The sequence below is a fragment of the Pan troglodytes genome, chromosome 11, assembly GCF_028858775.2.
Source record: "Pan troglodytes isolate AG18354 chromosome 11, NHGRI_mPanTro3-v2.0_pri, whole genome shotgun sequence".
In the NCBI taxonomy this organism is placed as follows: Eukaryota; Metazoa; Chordata; class Mammalia; order Primates; family Hominidae; genus Pan; species Pan troglodytes.
In genome coordinates this window covers 7,789,974-7,808,437 of record NC_072409.2, presented here as the reverse complement: position 1 = coordinate 7,808,437, position 18,464 = coordinate 7,789,974, and the positions used below count along the sequence as shown (strand labels likewise).

General features: G+C 54.4%; 1 pseudogene; it reads left to right on the top strand.

Annotated features, from left to right (window-relative positions):
- The first annotated feature begins 6,015 nt into the window (after positions 1 to 6,015).
- On the top strand, positions 6,016 to 6,597 carry LOC743951 (large ribosomal subunit protein eL19-like; annotated as a pseudogene).
- Positions 6,598 to 18,464: the final 11,867 nt, after the last annotated feature.

The window sequence follows — 18,464 nt, the reverse complement described above, 5'->3', positions numbered from 1 at the left end:
CAATTTGGGAAGAATTGACAACCTAACAATGTTGTAGATTCTTTTGGATTTCCTGTGTTCACAGTCAGATCATTTATGAATAATGATGGTGTAATTTTTTTCGTTCCCAATCCTTATGCCATTTGTTCTTTGTATTGCTTGACTACTCTGGCCAAGACCTTCAGTATCTTGTTGATTGAAAGCCGTGAGAGTTGTCATTCTGGTCTTATTTGTAGCCTCAGAGTGTATGTTTGGTATACAGTTTATCTGATAAGGAGGTTTTCTTCTGTTTCTAGTTTGCCAAGAGTTTTGTCATGAATAGGTAATGAATTGTTTCAGTGCTTTCTTCTGCATCTGTAGAGATCATCTATGATTTATCTCCTTTTTCGCTTCAATGTAATGAATTACACTGATTGATTTTCAAATGTTAAACCAGCCTTGCATTCCTAGAATAAACCTCATAATGGTTGTAATGGATTATCTATTTTATTGATAGATACATGGATAGATAGATAGATAGATGATAGATAGATAGATGATAGGTAGATAGATAGATGATAGGTAGATAGATAGAGTTGATAAGATACACATATTATATATATAATTGGTTTGGTTTACTAACTTTTTTATTAGGATTGTTATATATACATTCATGAAAACCATTGGTCTGTAATTTACACCACATTTAATCAATCTGTATTAGTCTATTCTTACACTGCCACGAAGAACTACCTGAGACTGGGTAATCTACAAAGAAGAGAGGTTTAATTGACTCACAGTTCTGCAGGCTATACAGGAAGCATGACTGGGAAGCCTCAGGAAATTTATAATCATGGCAGAAGGCAAAGGGGAAGCAGGCACATCTTAGCATGGCAGAGCGGGAGAGAGAGAGCAAGGCAGGAAGTGCCACACACTTTCTTTCTTCTTCTTTTTTTTTTTTTAGACGAGGTTTTGCTCTTGTTGCCCAGGCTGGAGTGCAGTGGCGCGATCTTGGCTCACTGCAAACTCCGCCTCCCGGGTTCAAGTGTTTATCCTGCCTCAGCCTCCCGAGTAGCTGGGATTACAGGCATGTGCCACCACACCTGGCTAATTTTTGTATTTTTAGTAGAGACGGGGTTTCTCCATGTTGGCCAGGCTGGTCTCGAACTGCCGACCTTAGGTGATCCGCCCGCCTCGGCCTCCCAAAGTGCTGGGATTACAGGCGTAAGCCACTGCACCCGGCCCAAATGCCACACACTTTCAAACCATCAGATATCATGAGAATTCACTCACTATGATGAGAACAGCAAGGGGGAAATCCGCCCCCGTGATCCAGTCATCTCCCACCAGGCCCCTCCTCAAATTCAACATGAGATTTGGCCAGGACAAAAATCCAAACTATATCACCATCGAAGATGCATAACAGGTCAACTTGTGCTACTACCTTAACTCATTTCTGAGCAGGTGTGTCCTCATCGCGCACATTGCCATTGCGGAATGTTCTAACACTGGTCTTTGAAGTCATGCCTGTGGGCATCGGCTCTTGTGCCCAAAAGTTCATTTCTCAGTTCATTACGGAATTCCATGCTCAGATGCCAGGCAAGGTTCAGCAAACAGATGGTCTCGCCATGACCAGTGATGGTTCTCGTGCAGTTAAAACCCACAACTAGGCCGGGTGCGGCGGCTCGCACCTGTAATCCCAGCACTTTGGAAGGCCAAGGTGGATGGATCACCTGAGGTCAGGAGTTCAAGACCAGCCTGGCCAACATGATGAAATCCCATCTCTACTAAAAATACACACACACAAAAAAATTAGCCTGGCGTGGTGGCACGCACCTGTAGTCCCAGCTACACGGGAGGCTGAGGCAGGAGAATCACTTGAACCTGGGAGGTGGAGGTTGCAGTGAGCCAAGACCGAGACCCTGCACTCCAGCCTGAGCTACAGAGGGAGACTCCATCTCAAAAAAATAAAATAAAATAAGTACAGGCATGGTGGCTCACACCTGTAATCCCAGCACTTTGGGAGGCCGAGGTGGGTGGATCACCTGAGGTCAGGAGTTCAAGACCAACCTGACCAACATGGTAAAACCCCGTCTCTACTAAAAATTCAAAATTAGCCAGGCGTGGTGGCGGGTGCCTGTAATCCCAGTTACTCGGGAGGCTGAGGCAGGAGAATCGCTTGAACCCGGGAGGCGGAAGTTGTGGTGAGCCGAGATTGTGCCATTGGACTCCAGCCTGGGCATCAAGAGTGAAACTCCGTCTCAAAAAATAAAAAAATAAAAAATAAAATAAAATCCAACCAATAGTGTTGAGGCACCAGCTGTACCCAAGGCATTGTGCTCAGCCCTGAGGGATGGGGCAAAGTCACTTCTCCCTGCATGGAGCTGGTCTAGCAGAAGCACTTGTTTATATCTGGCAATGGTTAGTTAGCAATTCAACTTTATATTTTTTTAATTTTATTTTTTAGTGATCCTCCTACCCCAGCCTCCCAGTAGTTGGAACTACAGGTGTACCATACCCAGCTTTTTTTTTTTTTTTTTTTTTTTTTTTTTTTTTTGTAGAGACGAGGTCTCGCCATGTTACCCAAGCTAGTCTTGAACTCCTGGTCTCAAGCGATCTTCCCATCTTGGCCTCCAAAAGAGTTGGTATTACAGGTGTAAGCTACCATGCCCTACCTAGCAATTCAACTTTGAGACAAAAAATTCCTCCTACACTTTTTTTTTTAAATCTTCTGAACCATTTTATTTTATTTTGTTTTATTTTATTTTATTAAGGAGTCTCACTCTGTCACCCAGGCTGGAGTGCAGTGGTGCGACCTTGGCTCACTGCAACCTCTGCCTCCCAGGTTCAAGCGATTCTCTTGTCTCAGCCTCCCGAGTAGCTGGGACTACAGACGCGTGCCACCACGTCCAGCCAATTTTGTATTTTTAGTAGAGACAGGGTTTCACCATGTTGGCCAGGATGGTCTCGATCTCTTGACCTCGTGATCCTGATTCAAACAAATAAGCAGTTGTCAATGATGACAGTTTTTGAACTGCTTACCTTGTTGTTTTGCATACACTGTAATAAAACTGGTTCAGGCTGGGCGCACTGGCTCACACCTGTAATCCCAACACTTTGGGAGGCTGAGGCAGGAGGATCACCTGAGCTCAGGAGTTTGAGATCAGCCTGGCCAACATGGTGAAACCCTGTCTCTACTAAAAATACAGAAATTAGCAGGGTGTGAGGCTGGGCATGGTGGCTCATGCCTGTACTCCCAGCACTTTGGGAGGCCGAGGCAGGCAGATCACTTGAGGTCAAGAGTTTGAGACCGGCCTGGCCAACATGGTGAAACCTCGTCTATACTAAAAATACAGAAATTTGCTGGGTGTGGTGGAGGATGCCTGTAATACCAGCTACTCAGGAGACTGTGGCAGGAGAATCACTTGAACCCGGGAGGCAGAGGTTGCAGTGAGCCGAGATAGCGCCACTGCACTCCAGTCTGGGCAACAGAGTGAAACTCCATCTCAAAAAAAAAAAAAAAAAAAAAAAAAACCTACAAAAATTAGCCAGGCGTAGGGGCACGCACCTGTAGTCCCGGCTACTCAGGAGGCTGAGGTGGGAGAATCACTTGAACCCAGGAGTTGGAGGTTGCAGTGAACCGAGATCATGCCACTGCACTCCAGCCTGGGTGGACTGAGCGAGACTCCATCCAAAAAAAAAAGAAGAAGAAGAAATAAATGCCACTTGCACTTGTATCCGATCTCTTTGGCTTTCTGCAGTTTGAATATATTGTGGCTGGGTGTGGATTCTGTGTGTGTGTTTTTTTATTTGTTTTGCTTTGTGTGTACGTGTGTGTGTGTGTGTGTGTGTGTGTTTCTGTTTCTGGTATTTTTGTTGTGATTATTTGTTGCTATTTATCCAGATTGGTGTTCTCTGAGTTTCCTGGACCTGTGCTTATCTGCCTGTCATTAATTTTTTTATTTTTTTATTTTTGTAAGGCAGAGTCTTGCTCTGTCACCCAGGCTGGAGTGCAATGGGCAACATGGCGAAACCCCATCTCTGCAAAAAGTACTACAAAATTAGCCGGGCGTGGTGGCGCGTGCTTGCAGTCCCAAATACTTGGGAGGCTAAAGTAGGAGGATTGCTTGAGCCTGGGAGGCCAAGGTTGCAATGAGCCGAGATCGTGCCACTGTACTCCAGCCTGAAAAACGAAACAAAACAAACAAAAAAAAACTTGAAAGTCACCACTTTCATTATTTCATTATTAAAATTAAAAAGAAAAAAAAAACGGCCGGGCGCAGTGGCTCACACCTGTAATCCCAGCACTTTGGGAGGTCAAGGCGGGCGGATCACAAGGTCAGGAGATCGAGACCAGCCTGGCTAACACGGTGAAACTCCGTCTCTATTAAAAATACAAAAAAAATTAGCCGGGGGTGGTGGTGGGCGCCTGTTGTCCCAGCTACTCCGGAGGCTGAGGCAGGAGAATGGCGTGAACCTGGGAGGCGGAGCTTGCAGTGAGCCGAGATGGTGCCTGGGCAACAGAGCGAGACTCCATCTCAAAAAAAAAAAAAAAAATTAACTTGGACAAACTGAAAATCGATGACTTTTCTTGCAGTTGAAACTTTTCTTGAAGTTCTCTGAGGTTTCAGAGAACTGAGTTTGCAAAGGCAAAGCTCCACCCGAGTCAGGAGAGACAGGAGAACCTGGAGAATCCCAGCGACATCTGTGGACCAGGAGCAGAAGCCACGGGAGCCCTAAGTGGGAACACAGATGGGAACTCGGATGAATTGCTAGAGGCTGAGTGTGGACTGGCATCAGAGGGACAAAGTCCTAGAGTCTTCAGTCTAGGGGGTCCCCCACACTTTCATGGGTTTCCCTCCAGGAATCCCTCTTGATTCTGTCGAAGAAAGATCCTGGGCCGGGCACGATGGCTCGTGCCTGTAATCCCAGCACTTTGGGAGGCCAAGGCGGGCGGATCACGAGGTCAAGACATTGAGACCATCCTGACCAACATGGTGAAACCCCGTCTCTACTAAAAATACAAAAATTAGCTGGACATGCTGGTGCGCACCTGTAGTCCCAGCTACTCGGGAGGCTGAGGCAGGAGAATCGCTTGAACCCGGGAGGTGGAGCTTGCAGTGAGCCGAGATCACTCCAGCCTGAAGACAGAGCTAGACTCTGTCTCAAAAAAAAAAAAAAAAATCCCACAGGCTCTCGCTGGGGTGGGTGTAGAGATCCTTGTGAAACACTCAAAGCCTTCTAGCCAAGGCCCCATTCCAGGGGGAAGAGCTTTGCCAGAGCCTATCCCAGGTAGGGGAATGGAATTCTCCTTCCAGCCCCCTCCAGGCTTCGCAAAGAACAAGCACAGTGCTCAGGAGCCAGGCTGCAAGGAATTAGGTCGGGAAGGAACCTGAGCCAGAGAAGGTAGTAAGTGGCAGGGGGGAAAAGTGACACCCCTGCAGGGATACTTGTGAATGTCACAGCCCCAAGACCCAGGCCCAAGACAGGACTGACGACAGAATGTTCCCTCTCTCCCACACCTCACCACACCCACAGGCTGCGGTACAATCATGGGAGTCACAGGCGACAGAACTCAAGGCTCAGACCTCCCAAAGTCAGGAGGGAGACAACAATGAGGACAGTAGAAGACGTGGAGCCTCTGGCACCTGCAGCCGCAGCAAACACCTAACACTGCCCAGCTCCTAGAAAGAGGATAATACAGCCTCGGCCGGACGCAGTGGCTCACGCCTGAAATCGCAGCACTTTGGGAGGCCGAGGTGGGTGGTCGCTTGAGCCCAGGAGTTCAAGACCAGCCTGGGCAACATGGCGAAACCCCATCTCTACAAAAACTACAAAAAAAATTAGCTGAGTCTGGTGGCACGTGCCTGTAGTCCCAGCTACTCGGAAGGCTGAGGTAGGAGGATCACCTGAGTCTGGGAGTTAGAGGCTACAGTGAGCCTTGATCATGCCACTGCACCCCAGCCTGGGCACCACAGCAAGACCCTGTCTCAAAAAACTTAAATAAATAAATATAAAATATAAAAGAGCTTTCCTTTCGCTGCTGCAGCCGCAGCGATGAGTATGCTCACACTTCAGAAGAGGCTCATCTCTAGTGTCCTCCACTGTGGCGAGAAGAAGGTCTGGTTGGAACCGATGAGACCAGTGAAATCCCCGATGCCAACTCCCCTCAGCAGATCCGGAAGCTGATCAAAGATGGGCCGATCTTGCGTCACCGCAAGCCTGTGACGGTCCATTCCCGGGCTCAATGCTGGAAAAGCACCTTGGCCCGCCGGAAGGGCAGGCACTTGGGCATAGGTAAGCGGAGGGGTACAGCCAATGCCTGAATGCCAGAGAAGGTCACGTGGATGAGGAGAATGAGGATTCCGCGCCGGCTGCTCAGAATCTAACATTGATCACCACATGTATCACAGCCCGTACCTGAAGTTGAAGGGGAATGTGTTCAAACACAAGCGGATTCTCACGGAACACAGCCACAAGCTGAAGGCAGACAAAGCCCGCAAGAAGCCCCTGGCTGACCAGGCTGAGGCCCGCGGATCTAAGACCAAGGAAGCACGCAAGCTCCGTGAAGAGCACCTCCAGACCAAGAAGGAAGAGATCATCAAGACTTTGTCCCAGGAGGAAAAGGCCAAGAAATAAAAGCTCCCCCTTTGTCTGTACATAGTGGCCTCCGTTATTACATGGATCAGCCATTAAAATAAAACAAGCCTTTAAAATAAATAAATAAATATAAAATGAAATATACCCTCCTCACACTAAAGGCCTCTTGACAACTTAGTTCCTGTTATCTGATACGGTGTGTCTGGATTTCAACAAAAAATTGCAAGGCATGCCAAAAGGCAAGAAAAAAACACAATCTCAGCTGGGCACCAAGGCTCACGCCTGTAATCCCAGCACTTTGGGAGGCCGAGGCGGGCAGATCACCTAGGTCAGGAGTTCGAGATCAGCCTGGCCAACATGATGAAGCCCCGTCTCTACTAAAAATACAACAATTAGCCAGGCATGGTGGCGCATGCCTGTAATCCCAGCTACTCGGGAGGCTGAGGCAGGAGAATCACTTGAACCCAGGAGATGGAGGTTGTGGTGAGCCAAGATCACGCCATTGCACTCCAGCCTGGGTGACAAGAGCAAAATTCCATCTCAAAAAAAAAAAAAAAAAACATGTTTTTGAGACCTATCCTCCCCCATAAAAATCTGCGGCTGTGAAAGTGCAGTTCCTCCCTGTGTGGTGGGGGGGCTCTAAGCACCCCTCTAAGAGAGCTCTGGGGAACAAAAGGACATCTTGCCCAGCTAGACAACAAGAATGAGAGGGTTTTTCCCTCGAAATTCCATGGAAAGCAGGAGCTGGAGGCTGCAATGGGCTATGATGGCACCACCACTCACCAGCCTTCGTGACAGAGCCCGACCCTGTCTTAAAAACAAAATGAAACAAAACAAAACTTTTGCCAGACATAATGGCTCATGCCTGTAATCCCAGTACTTTGGGAGGCTGAAGAAGCAGGATCACTTGAGGCTAGGAGTTTGAGACCAGCCTGAGTAAAACAGGGAGACCCCAACACTACAAGAATAAGTTTAAAAATTAGCCGGGTGTGGTGGCATGTACTTGCGGTCACAGCTATTCAGGAGGCTGAGACTGGAAGATGGCTTGGGCCTGGAAGGTCAAGGCTGCACTGAGCCATGATCACACCACTGCACTCTAGCCTGGGTAATAGAGCGAGACCCTGTCTTTAAAAAAAGAAAAGACAACGTAGTGCCTATAGCTGATAATACCATATTGTACACTAAAAAATGTAAGAGAGCAGATGTCAAGTGTTCTTACCAGCATCCCCCCACCACCAGCCCCTGGCACACACACATGGGAGCAGGGGGAAGCTTTTGGAGGTGATGAATGTTTATTACTGTGATTGCAGTGATGGTTTCGGGGTGTATGCATATGTTCAAACTCAGCAAATTGTATGCATTAGATATGTGCAGCTTATTATATATTAATTACACCTCAATGAAGCTATTTTAAAAATAAAAATTAGGGCCAGGCACGGTGGCTCACACCTGTAATCCCAGCACTTTGGGAGGCCGAGGTGGGCGGATCACGCAGTCAGGAGATTGAGACCATCCTGGGTAACACCATGAAACCCCGTCTCTACTAAAAATGCAAAAAATGAGCTGGGTGTGGTGGCGAGCGCCTGTAGTCCCAGCTACTCAGGAGGCTGAGGCAGGAGAATGGCGTGAACCCGGGAGGCGGAGCTTGCAGTGAGCCGAGATGGTGCCACTGCACTCCAGCCTGGGTGACAGAGCGAGACTCCATCTCAAAAAATAAATAAATAAATAAATATAAAAATAAAAATTGAGCCAGGCGTGGTGGCTCACACCTGTAATCCCAGCACTTTGGGAGGCCAAGGTGGGTGGATCACTTGAGGTCAGGAGTTCAAGACCAGCCTGGCCAACATGGTGAAACCCCATCTCTACTAAAAATACAAAAATTAGCCAGGCGGGGTGGCAGGTGCCTGTAATCCCAGCTACTCATGAGGCTGAGGCAGGAGAATTGCTTGAACCCAGGAGGTGGGGGTTGCAATGAGCTGAGATCGTGCCACTGCACTCCAGCCTAGGTGACAGAGCAAGACTCTCTCTCAAACAAAAAAAAAGAAGAAGAAGAAGAAAAGAAAATTATTAAAATTAAAAAAAAAAGAAAGCAAAAAGAAATCCCAGCCAGGCGCAGTGGCTCACGCCTGTCATCCCAGCACTTTGGGAGGCCAAGGCGGGAGGATCACCTGAGGTCAGGAGTTCAAGACCAGCCTGGCTAACATGGTGAAACCCCGTCTCTACTAAAAATACAAAAGTAGACGGGCATGGTAGCGCATGCCAGTAATCCCAGCTACTTCGGAGGCTGAGGCAGGAGAATCGCTTGAACCTGGGAGGCGGAGGTTCCAGTGAGCCGAGATCGCACCACTGCACTCCAGCTCAGGCAACAAAAGTGAAACTCTGTCTCAAAAAAGAAAAAGAAAAAAGAAAAAGAAATCCCAAGGGAAGGAGTCTAAAATTCTGGCAAGCGTCCCTCAGCATGGTGTGGGCACTGTCCACAGGAAACAACACCTCATGGCCAGAACCCAGCTGGTTCTTCTTTGGCCTCGGTGCGTGGACAGCACCAGCAAGGGGCAAGTTCCCAGTAGCTGCCGATGGAACTGACTCACCTTTAACTAAAGTCTCCAGTGACCAGGGGCTGCCAGGGCTGGGCTGGCCAAGCACCACCTGACTCGCCCTTGCTCCATGCCCCCAGCTCCAGGTCCAGCTTGATGCATTGTGGGTGTGCATTAAATATTTGCATAATTAAAATAAATACACGATGATCTGAGAGTCTGGCGTGTCCAGAAGGCTCTGGAATATTTGTGTCTTCTTGAACATTTGGAGCAGCAAAATTCCCCTTCGTTGTAACTACAACTAATTGAACTGGTCTTCAAATAAGTTTCTTCCCTAATTATCCAAGGTCTGACCCCAGACACAGAGGAGGGGACAGGTGGGAAGGAGTGAAGGGGGTGGGGAAGGGAATCTAGAATTAAACATCTCTGGCCGGGCGCAGTGCCTCACGCCTGTAATCCCAGCACTTTGGGAGGCTGAGGTGGGTGGATCACCTGAGGTCAGGAGTTCCAGACCAGCCTGGCCAACATGGTGAAACCCTGTCTCTACTAAAAATACAAAAATTAGCCAGGCATAGTGGTGTGCACCTGTAATCCCATCTACTCCAGAGGCTGAGGCAGGAGAATCGCTTGAACCTGGGAGGCGGAGGTTGCAGTCAGCCGAGATTGCGCCACTGCACTCCAGCCTGGGTGAGAGTGAGACTCCATCTCAAACAAACAAACAAACAATAGAATTAAACATCTCCTTCCAGGCCAGTGTAACACACATTTTCTGTCATCTCAACAGTTGTGAGCATTGGACTCCCATGGGGTCAGAGGGATAAGAAGATAGGACCCCTGAGGGTTTTATTCTCTGAGCTATGGAGAGGGGAAGGGCACAGGCTTAGAGAGCATTCAAGACTCTCGACAAGCCTCAGTTTCCTCCTCTGTAAAAGTAGGCAAACGCAAGGACACATCTCACAGAGTTGCTAGGAGCTGCCTGCATGTGAATGTGCTGGACCCAATGCTTCACTGGGAACAGAAAGGATCTCTTGAGGAGCAGGGCCATTGGTGCGTTGTCCTCCATGCTGTTGACGGTTTGGGAGCTGGGGTGGTGGGGATGATATGGGAGGTGCTGGGGAGGCACATCACAGGATGGACAGGCCAGAGGCTGGAAGCAGAGGCTGGGGGAGGCTGAGGCCCTGGCTGCAGGGAAGGGGAGGGAATGAAGTATCTTCAGTGGGTCCAACCCACTGCAGCGGGTCCCTCCAGCTCCGATCTGGGGTCTGAGGACACGTCCCGCTGTTTGTGTCTACTTAGTGGGGAGCATTTATGACTGGGCTTCACCATCTCTTTCCACATCCTGACTGGGCCCCCGGGTTCTGAGGATCTGGGCTGCCCTGGCCTTTTGGCAGTTTCTGGAGCTGCCATCCGCTTTGCTGGGATTCAGAGGCTCCCTCGTGCCACCCAGAGGAGGTAGGCAAGGCCGGAGCCCTCACTGTCCTTCCCTAACCTGTCCATGCCACTGTGGCTCCATCTACCCTGTCATTCACTCACGGGCTGAGCACTCGCTGTGTGCCAGGCCCTGGTGCTGGCCCGGGAGACCAAGGAAGATTCAGACCAGATGCCTGTCCTCCAGAAGCCCCAGTCCTGAGATGGGTCAGGAGGGACCACGGAGTTCATCTCTGCACACCTGGTGCCTAGTTTCTGTGCAGTAAACAAAAGCGGCTCCCTGCCCACTTGAACGGGCTCTCGGGGTTGGCAGACAGTACATGGATCCCCCGAGTCATTGTTCCTCTGGCTTGGACAGCCCTAGCTGGGAGGTTGTAGTTAAGGTCCCAGCCTGAACTCAGGCTGCCCGGATTTCAGTTTCACCTCTCCTCTTTGCTCACTGTGTGTGACCAGGGACATGTCAGTGAAACTCTGCCCCTTCCTCCTCCCAGCCTCTAATGTGATGGCAGGGCTGCAGCGGCCATCGTGTCACCATGAGAATAGAAGGAACCTCAGGCCTCACATCCTTGAACTGCTGAGCCAAGGTCATAGACACATACCCACCTCTGTACTCTGTTATGTGAAAAAATAAATCTCTTGTGACAGCAGCCATTGGGGTCAGGTCCACTTTTGCTTGGGGACAGAGGTGTTCCTGGCTGAGACACTTAACTTCCCTGTGGCTCAGTTTCCCTTTCTGTGAGTTACAGATAATGACAGCAGCTACCTCAGGGTGCAGGGCTGAGGATGGATTGAGATCCCCTGGGTGCCTAGCAAATGTTCATTATTTGATGACTGTTGTTCTTCATTCCAGCCACTCTTCGTAAGATACGGTTCACAGACTCCTTGGCGTCCTGGTCAACTTTCTTAGCATATGGTTTTGCTTTCAGTATCTCTTTATAGGTGATATTTGGTACCTACCTTTGTTCTTTCCATATTTCCCAAAGCCATGTAGCCATGTGGTGTTTGTTGCTGTTGTTTTTGTTTGTTTGTGTTGTTTTGTTTTGTAGACAGAATTTTGTTGTCACCCAGGCTGGAGTGCAGTGGCGTGATCTGAGCTCACTGCAGCCTCCGCCTCGTGGATTCAAGTGATTTTCCTGCCTCAGCCTCCCAAATAGCTGGGACTACAGGTGTGTGCCACCACACCTGGCTGATTTTTTGTATTTTTAATAGAGACAGGGTTTCGCCGTGTTGCCCAGGCTGGTCTCAACCTCCTGTGCTCAGGCAAGCCTGAACCCACCTCAGCTTTCCAAAGTGCTGGGATTATAGGCGTGAGCCACCACACCCGACCTACCATATGTTATCTTTTATTTATTTATTTATTTATTTTTTTTTTTTTGAGACAGAGTCTTGCTCTGTCACCAGGATGGAGTGCAGTGGCGTGATCTTGGCTCACTGCAACCTCTGCCTCCCTGGTTCAAGCGATTCTCCTGCCTCAGCCTCCCAAGTAGCTGTGATTACAGGCACCCATCACCACGCCCAGCTGATTTTTGTATTTTTAGTAGAGACAGGGTTCTCCACATTGGCCAGGCTTGTCTCCAACTCCTGACCTCCAGTGATCCACCTGCCTTAGCCTTCCAAAGTGCTGGGATTACAGGTGTGAGCCACCTTGCCCGGCCATATGTTGTCCTTTAAATGTAAGGAAGGTGCCCACATTTTTCGTAAGTCAAATGCATCCTGTCTCCTGTGAGCTTTTCATGCACTGTCTTTTATCCTTTACAAAAGACTTCCCAGTGGAGGTTCTATTTTTATCTCCATTTCACAGATAAACAAACTGAGGCTCACAGAGGACAAGTGGGTGCCTTGGCTCCTGACCAGTAGCTGCTGGAACCAGACTTGGACCCACATCTGCAGGTCTCTGGGGCCCTGGGCATTTCTTGATGGCCCCAGAGGACCTATTCACCTGGGGAGTGGTCTCTGGGGAGGGGACAGTAATAGGAGTGCCAGCCACAAGCACCTTTTCACCATTCACCCTGCAACTTGAGTGTGAGCTCATTCACCTGATACATCAGGCATCACAAACAGGCCTGGTTATTGTTCCCACTCTACAAATGAAGTTACAGCCATTTCAGCAGGAGCCCTCAGAGAAAGCTGTCAAGAGAGACCTCAGAGCCACCAGGGCGACCTAGGAGAAGCTCTGGCCTACCAGGGTGCACCGCTTGGAAGGTGGTCTGAGAAGGCAAGAACTGGGTCTGCCCTGGTCACTCGGTGCCCCCAGGGCCTTGTATGGGACCTGGTACATAGTAGGTGCTCAAAAAATGTTTGTTGAACAATGCAATGATTCCCCATGAGGCAGGAGATGGTCTGGATGGCAGCAGGTGGCCTCAGGGAGCAGCAGTCAGGGCACAGCCCCCTGACTCAACCCCCTGTCTGCTCTGGGGCAATGCAGGGAGGACATTTCAGGTGGAATTGAGTGCAAGGTTCTGGAAGGCAGGTGGCCTCAGGGAGCAGCAGTCAGGGCACAGTCCCCTGACTCCAACCCCCTGTCTGCTCTGGGGCAATGCAGGGAGGACATTTCAGGTGGAATTGAGTGCAAGGTTCTGGAAGGCAGGAGGTGGCTCAGGGAAGTTGTGGAGGAAGGGCTGGGTGTGGGGTGGGAAGGGACTCGGGCAGAAGAGGAGGTTGTGAATGGGTCGGAGAGGGCTCCTTCTGGCTGCCCCTAGACCCACCAGAGGGGCAGGCAACAGAGGAGGGTGAGCTGGAGGCTGGAGGGGCCAGGGAAGACGGACAGGGAGGGTGCCTGCCTCCCACAGACCCCAACCAGCCTGCCCTCTTCAACCTTTCCCTCCTGTTTTCCCCAGGACTCCTTTTGCCCTCACACTCCAGTCTCTCTGTAGCACCCTGTCGCTCCCTCTTGGTGATCCAGCTCTTGAAAGCCTCTCCAGGCCTCCAGCTCTTTCGGAAGCCCTGCCTCTCCCCCTCTGCTTCCTTCATCTCCGCGTCTTTGTACCCCTGCGTCTTTGTACCCCTGCGTCTCCGACTCGGCCTTTCATCTGCTCCCTCTACCTCGGCATCGCCTTGCCTCAGTCTCCCCCCACCCCTGTCTCGCCCACTCTGCTTCCAGAAGCCTGCGCCTCTGTCTCTCCCACCGCCCCGTCTCCTGGTGTCCCCGGCGTCTCTCCCATCGTTCCCGCCGCCTTGATCGGCCTGGGCTGTGGCGCTGGCATCGCTGGCCTGGGGACCGGGGTGTGGGCGATGGAAGGGGGTTCGAGAGGCGCAGGGGAGGGGCTTCCCCTCCTCCGCCCCTGGGCGCCTGGGGAGACTCGCGTGCCAGTCACCTGCCGGTCGGGGCGCCGGCTTCGCGCCTACGCACTCCACGTGGGCGCCCCGGGGCGCGCCTTTGTCTCTCCCGAGCCTTGAAAGCTAATTAGATTGGGCGGGGACAGGGGTGGGGTGGGAGAGGGGGCCGCTGTCCGCATTCACTGAGCCGAGGCCGCCACTCCGCCCGCAGCCCCGCGCAGGCCTGGCCCCGAGTCACGTCTGTTGAAACCGTTTTTTTTCGGCCTCGCCCCCACCCGCCTTGGCAGCCCGCCGCGCCTTTGTACGCGCCGGCGGGGGCGCCCTGGAGCCCTGAACCGTCTTACGGGGAACGGGGGTGGGGGGAGGGGAGCGGCGCGGGCCCCACGCGAGGAAGGAATTTCCTGGGCCACTGCGATAATGGGAAGAAAGATTGAGGCTCAGAAAGCCAGAGAGACGTGCGAGGAGGAAGCGGAGAGGGTGTGCGAAGCTGGAGAGGGAGTCGGAGCGCCAGCGAAAGAGGGGAGCGCTGGGGAAGGAGGAAGAGAAGGAGAGGGGGAGAAGAGAGACGCGGATGCTGGGCGCGCGACGGCAGCGGGCAGAGGAGGGGAGCGGCCGGGAACCTGCGCTCGGGGGAAGCCAGGACGGAGCGCAGCACCGGCAGGGGAGGGTTGCCGAGGGTCTGTGCCGAGGAGCCCGGGTGGGGGCGGCTGGACCGCGGGCCGCGGGACTCACAGACAGTGCGAGGCGGCGCGGGGGCCCCTCTCCCTATGCGGGGCTGGGGCGCAGGGGCTGGGGCGCAGGGGCTGGGGCGCAGGGGCTGGGCGGGGCGGGTGGGCGTCTGAGCGCGGCGCGGGCGCATTCTTCGCCTTTTCTTCCTCGGGCTCATTCCGGCCGATCGATACCTGCGCGGGACCTGCCCCCGCCGCTAATATCTTTTTAATGAGTTCGCCAGGCTTAAAGCGAGCGCGATCTGCCCTCCAGGGTGGATTTTCCCCCGGCAGATGTTTCGGGAGGAGGAGGCGCGCGGAGCTCCCGGGAGGGGGGACAAATCTCTCCCTCCGAGGGGCGAGAACAGGAGACTTTCTTCTAAAGTTCAAAAGAAAGACGGGCTTTCACTCGGCCCCCAAAAATGTATTTCTCGGCGGACAATGGGCTTCTTTCTGAGCCTCTGAGGGCCGGCGGGGCGGGCGGGGCGGGGACCCGTGCGCTTTGGCCCCGCCTGACCGACTCGCACCCCCCTCCCCCGCACCCAGGCCGGGGCCCCAGAGCGAGGGCGCAGGAGCCGCGAAGCCGGCCGCCCCTCCGAGCGTCCCCCTGAAGCGCACTGTTGGGACCTGGCTGTCCCAGAGCTAAGCCCCGGCGCACCCGCGAGAACGAAAGCGTCGTGCGGGGCCCTGGGCTGTCCCACACGCCCCCGGTCTCATAGGTGCCTCAGCCGGGCCGAAGGGACGCGCGCTGGTGCCTCGAGGGGAGGCCGGACCTCCGGGCTTGGGCCGCAGCCTCCTTCCCCTCGGCGCTCCGCCCTGCGCGGGGCAACAAGTAGAAATTAGCCAACCCCGGGCGGCTGCCGGGCCCTGAGACTGTCTTGCCCGCCCCGGCCCAGCCACCCCTCCGGGTCGCCCCTGCTCTTCTCCTCCACTTCCCCTTCAATGTCCCTCCGTGGGGCCGTCGGCCTGCCGCGGCGGCCCTCTCTCCACTCCCGTGGGCTCAGGGGAAGAGGGCACCCGGGCGGCGAGGATGACCTCCGAAGAGCCGCGGCAAATTGATTCGTTCCGCCCGGAGCCGGGGCCGCGTGAATGGGGGCCCGGGCGGCGGCGGCAGCGGAGATGAGGATAAAGATGTTCTCCCTGAAAGGGGGAGGGGGCGCGGAGCGGGAAGCGGGGCCATTCACTCCTGGCCCGGCCCCTTGGGAAGCCGCGCCAAAGAAAGGGGGCCGAGGCCTATTCAAGTCCTACGAGCCGCCCACAATGGACCGATATACTGGGGGCCTCTCTATTAACGCCCATGAATATTAAAGAGATCGCCAAGTGGCGGCCAGCGGGCGAGGGGGGCGACGGAGCCTGCGAGCTCCGGCCCGGCCGAGGGGAGGGGGCTTTTGCGCGAGCACATTCCACGCCTGGGCCCCGCGGAAAATGACAAAATAACACGGGTCATCCGCTGAGAAAGCCCGGACTGTTTCCCCTCGAAATCTCCTCCCGGGGAGATGCGAGCACAGGGTCTTGCTCCCTATTTCAATGCACCTTGAGACTGGGCGCTACCTACGGGCTCCTTTTTCCCCGGGCGGGGGTCCAGGTGGGTTTTGCCGCTAGACTAGAAGCACAAAATGTGAGCGCGGTGGAGATCTGGGCGCACCAGCTGGGAGGCCGTTCTGCGCTCCGCTTCTGCCCGGCTCCCAGCACTGCTCTCCGGGCTTGCGGGTCCGGAGGAGAGGAATGGGACTCCCTGGCCGCAGTCCGAGCCCGTGGTCACTGCGCCAGCGGAATCCAAGCCTCTAACTCTAAGCCGGGGTTCAGGACCCAAACGCTGCACCCCAGCACGGAGGATGCACAGACCTGAGGGCTTCCCGCAGTGGGACGTGGCCCTGGAGAGGGCAAAATCCTCGGGGTTGTCGTGGGGTAAAGTGATCTTACCCAAAGACAGACCAAGCAAAAGAAACCTCAATTCACAAAGTCCAACTCAAACCATTGCATAGACAGGGACACTGAGGCCTAGAGAGGAAAGGGGCAGTCCACAGGACACACAGCAGTCCTTATCCCCCTTTGGTGTCCTGGAGGAACTGAGGTCGCTTTCGGGACTTGGGAGCTGCCGCAGCGCTTGGCTCCTGGCAGCGCTCCCCGACGTCGTCTCCCTCGCTCCTAGCACTTTGTTCTCTCCACCTAGGTCTTCCCAGAAGCCAAGAAGTAGGCGCCGGTGAGGCTCCCCTGCAGGAGCCATCGGACTCCATACGCCCCCTCAGACTTGAGCTCTGGCCAGGGAGCCGATGCGACCCACAAGCTGCGTCGAAAAATGAGTGGAGGGTTCGGGGACCCTAACCCACCTCCCTCCTCAGCAGCGCTGCCCTCTGCTGGCGCCCTGCCCAACGGCCCTGCCTTCTGCCAGGTGTGGCCTTCCTTGGGCTCCAGCCTCCGGCGACCCGGGCGCAGGGTCTGAAGGCCAGCTACCGCCGCCTTCCTCCCTTTGCGTCCCAACGGAGACGGGGGGATGCCGGAGACTACTGGCAGGAACTGGGGACCAGGGGTCTGGAGTCTGGACGCCAGGTGTGAGACCCTCTTAGCCAAGGCGCGTCCGGGTGGTGGAGGGGCGTCTATGCCAACAGGCGTTTGGACAGGGTCTCGCTTATGGGAGGTCAGCTCGCTGTTCTTCCACCCAAGTCCTCCGCGCTGAGGAGAAGGTCTAGGGAGTCCACACAGTCCAGCGGAGACTAATCCGTGAGCCTGACCCACGCCGAGAGGGTCCAGGCACCTCTGTTAGCGGCATCTGAAATTGTAGCCTGGTGATGGGAGCCAGAAGTGCGGCAGGTGGGGTGAGCTCCCTCACCCAGCATGTCAGGGCCTGGGGTCCGAGGCTTGAGGCTGACACTGGGGAGCCGCGAAGCCTGCAGGAAGCGGGGCCTTCCGCTGGGCTCAGCAGCTACCTGCTTCGGGAGAGGGGATCGCTGGGCTCCGAGGTGCCTCGAAACCGCCGCAAAGCAAGTCTACTCCTGGGATGATGGGCAGGAGGAATAGAGGAGAGGAAGGGAAAGAAGAGAGAGGCAGAGGAGAAAGAAAGAACTAGGAGGCAAGAAGGAAGGGGCGCCGCAACGCCACCGGCTTCCCGAGGTTGCAGCTCAGCAAGGAGCCGGAAAGCCGAGCCGCAAGCCGAACCCGCACTGAGGCCTCTCGCGGAGCTGCCTGCAGTTTCTGAGGGACTTCGCTCTCAGGCACGCCTGCTCCCACCTAGGAAGGGTCTCGGGACCCCTTTCAATCCCCCCATATCCCGTAGGAAATTCTTTTCCCAGAGACAGGCTGCCAGTGCGATTCCTGTCCGCCCATCTCGACCCCCGACCTGGCCCCGCAAGGGCCGGGAGCCTGGCCGCCCATGAAGCTGTCTCAGGCCGGGACCAGCCCCAGCCCCGACGGCCGCTGCGGCCCCGCCTCGGCAGCCCCGTGAGCCCGCGGAGGAGTTTCGCACCCGACCGTGCACAGCGACCGAGTTGGCGCGGCCCGTATGAAGCGAAGCGCCGGCTTCAGCAGCGCAGTCTGAGCAGGGGATCCGCGTGGCAACTAGGGCTGCGCGCGAGCTCGGGGCGACTGTGGCGGCCCGGGGAGTGCAGGGCCGGAGAGGGAAGAGGACGCGGGCTCTGGCCAGGGAGGGAGAGCGGTGCAGGGCTGGGCCGGCCAGCCGGGGCAGCAAAGTAAAGGTGAACGCCGGGCTGGGCCAGGCCGGTGAACATGGATCAGGCCTGAGGGGAGTGCGGGGCCCGAAGCCAGGCGTCCCCTCTTGTCTAGCCTGGTCCCTGGAGTCCTAGAGAGCCTCGCCGCACCCCCTCCCCTTCTCCGTCCCCTCCTCTCCTCAGAGCCGGCTGAGCCTCCCTCCCTGCCCTGCGCTTCCCACGGGGAGAGAAGGAAAAACAGGAGGGGGAAGGAAGGACCAGGAAGGGGAGGGAGGAGTGGAGGGGCACTGTTTGGA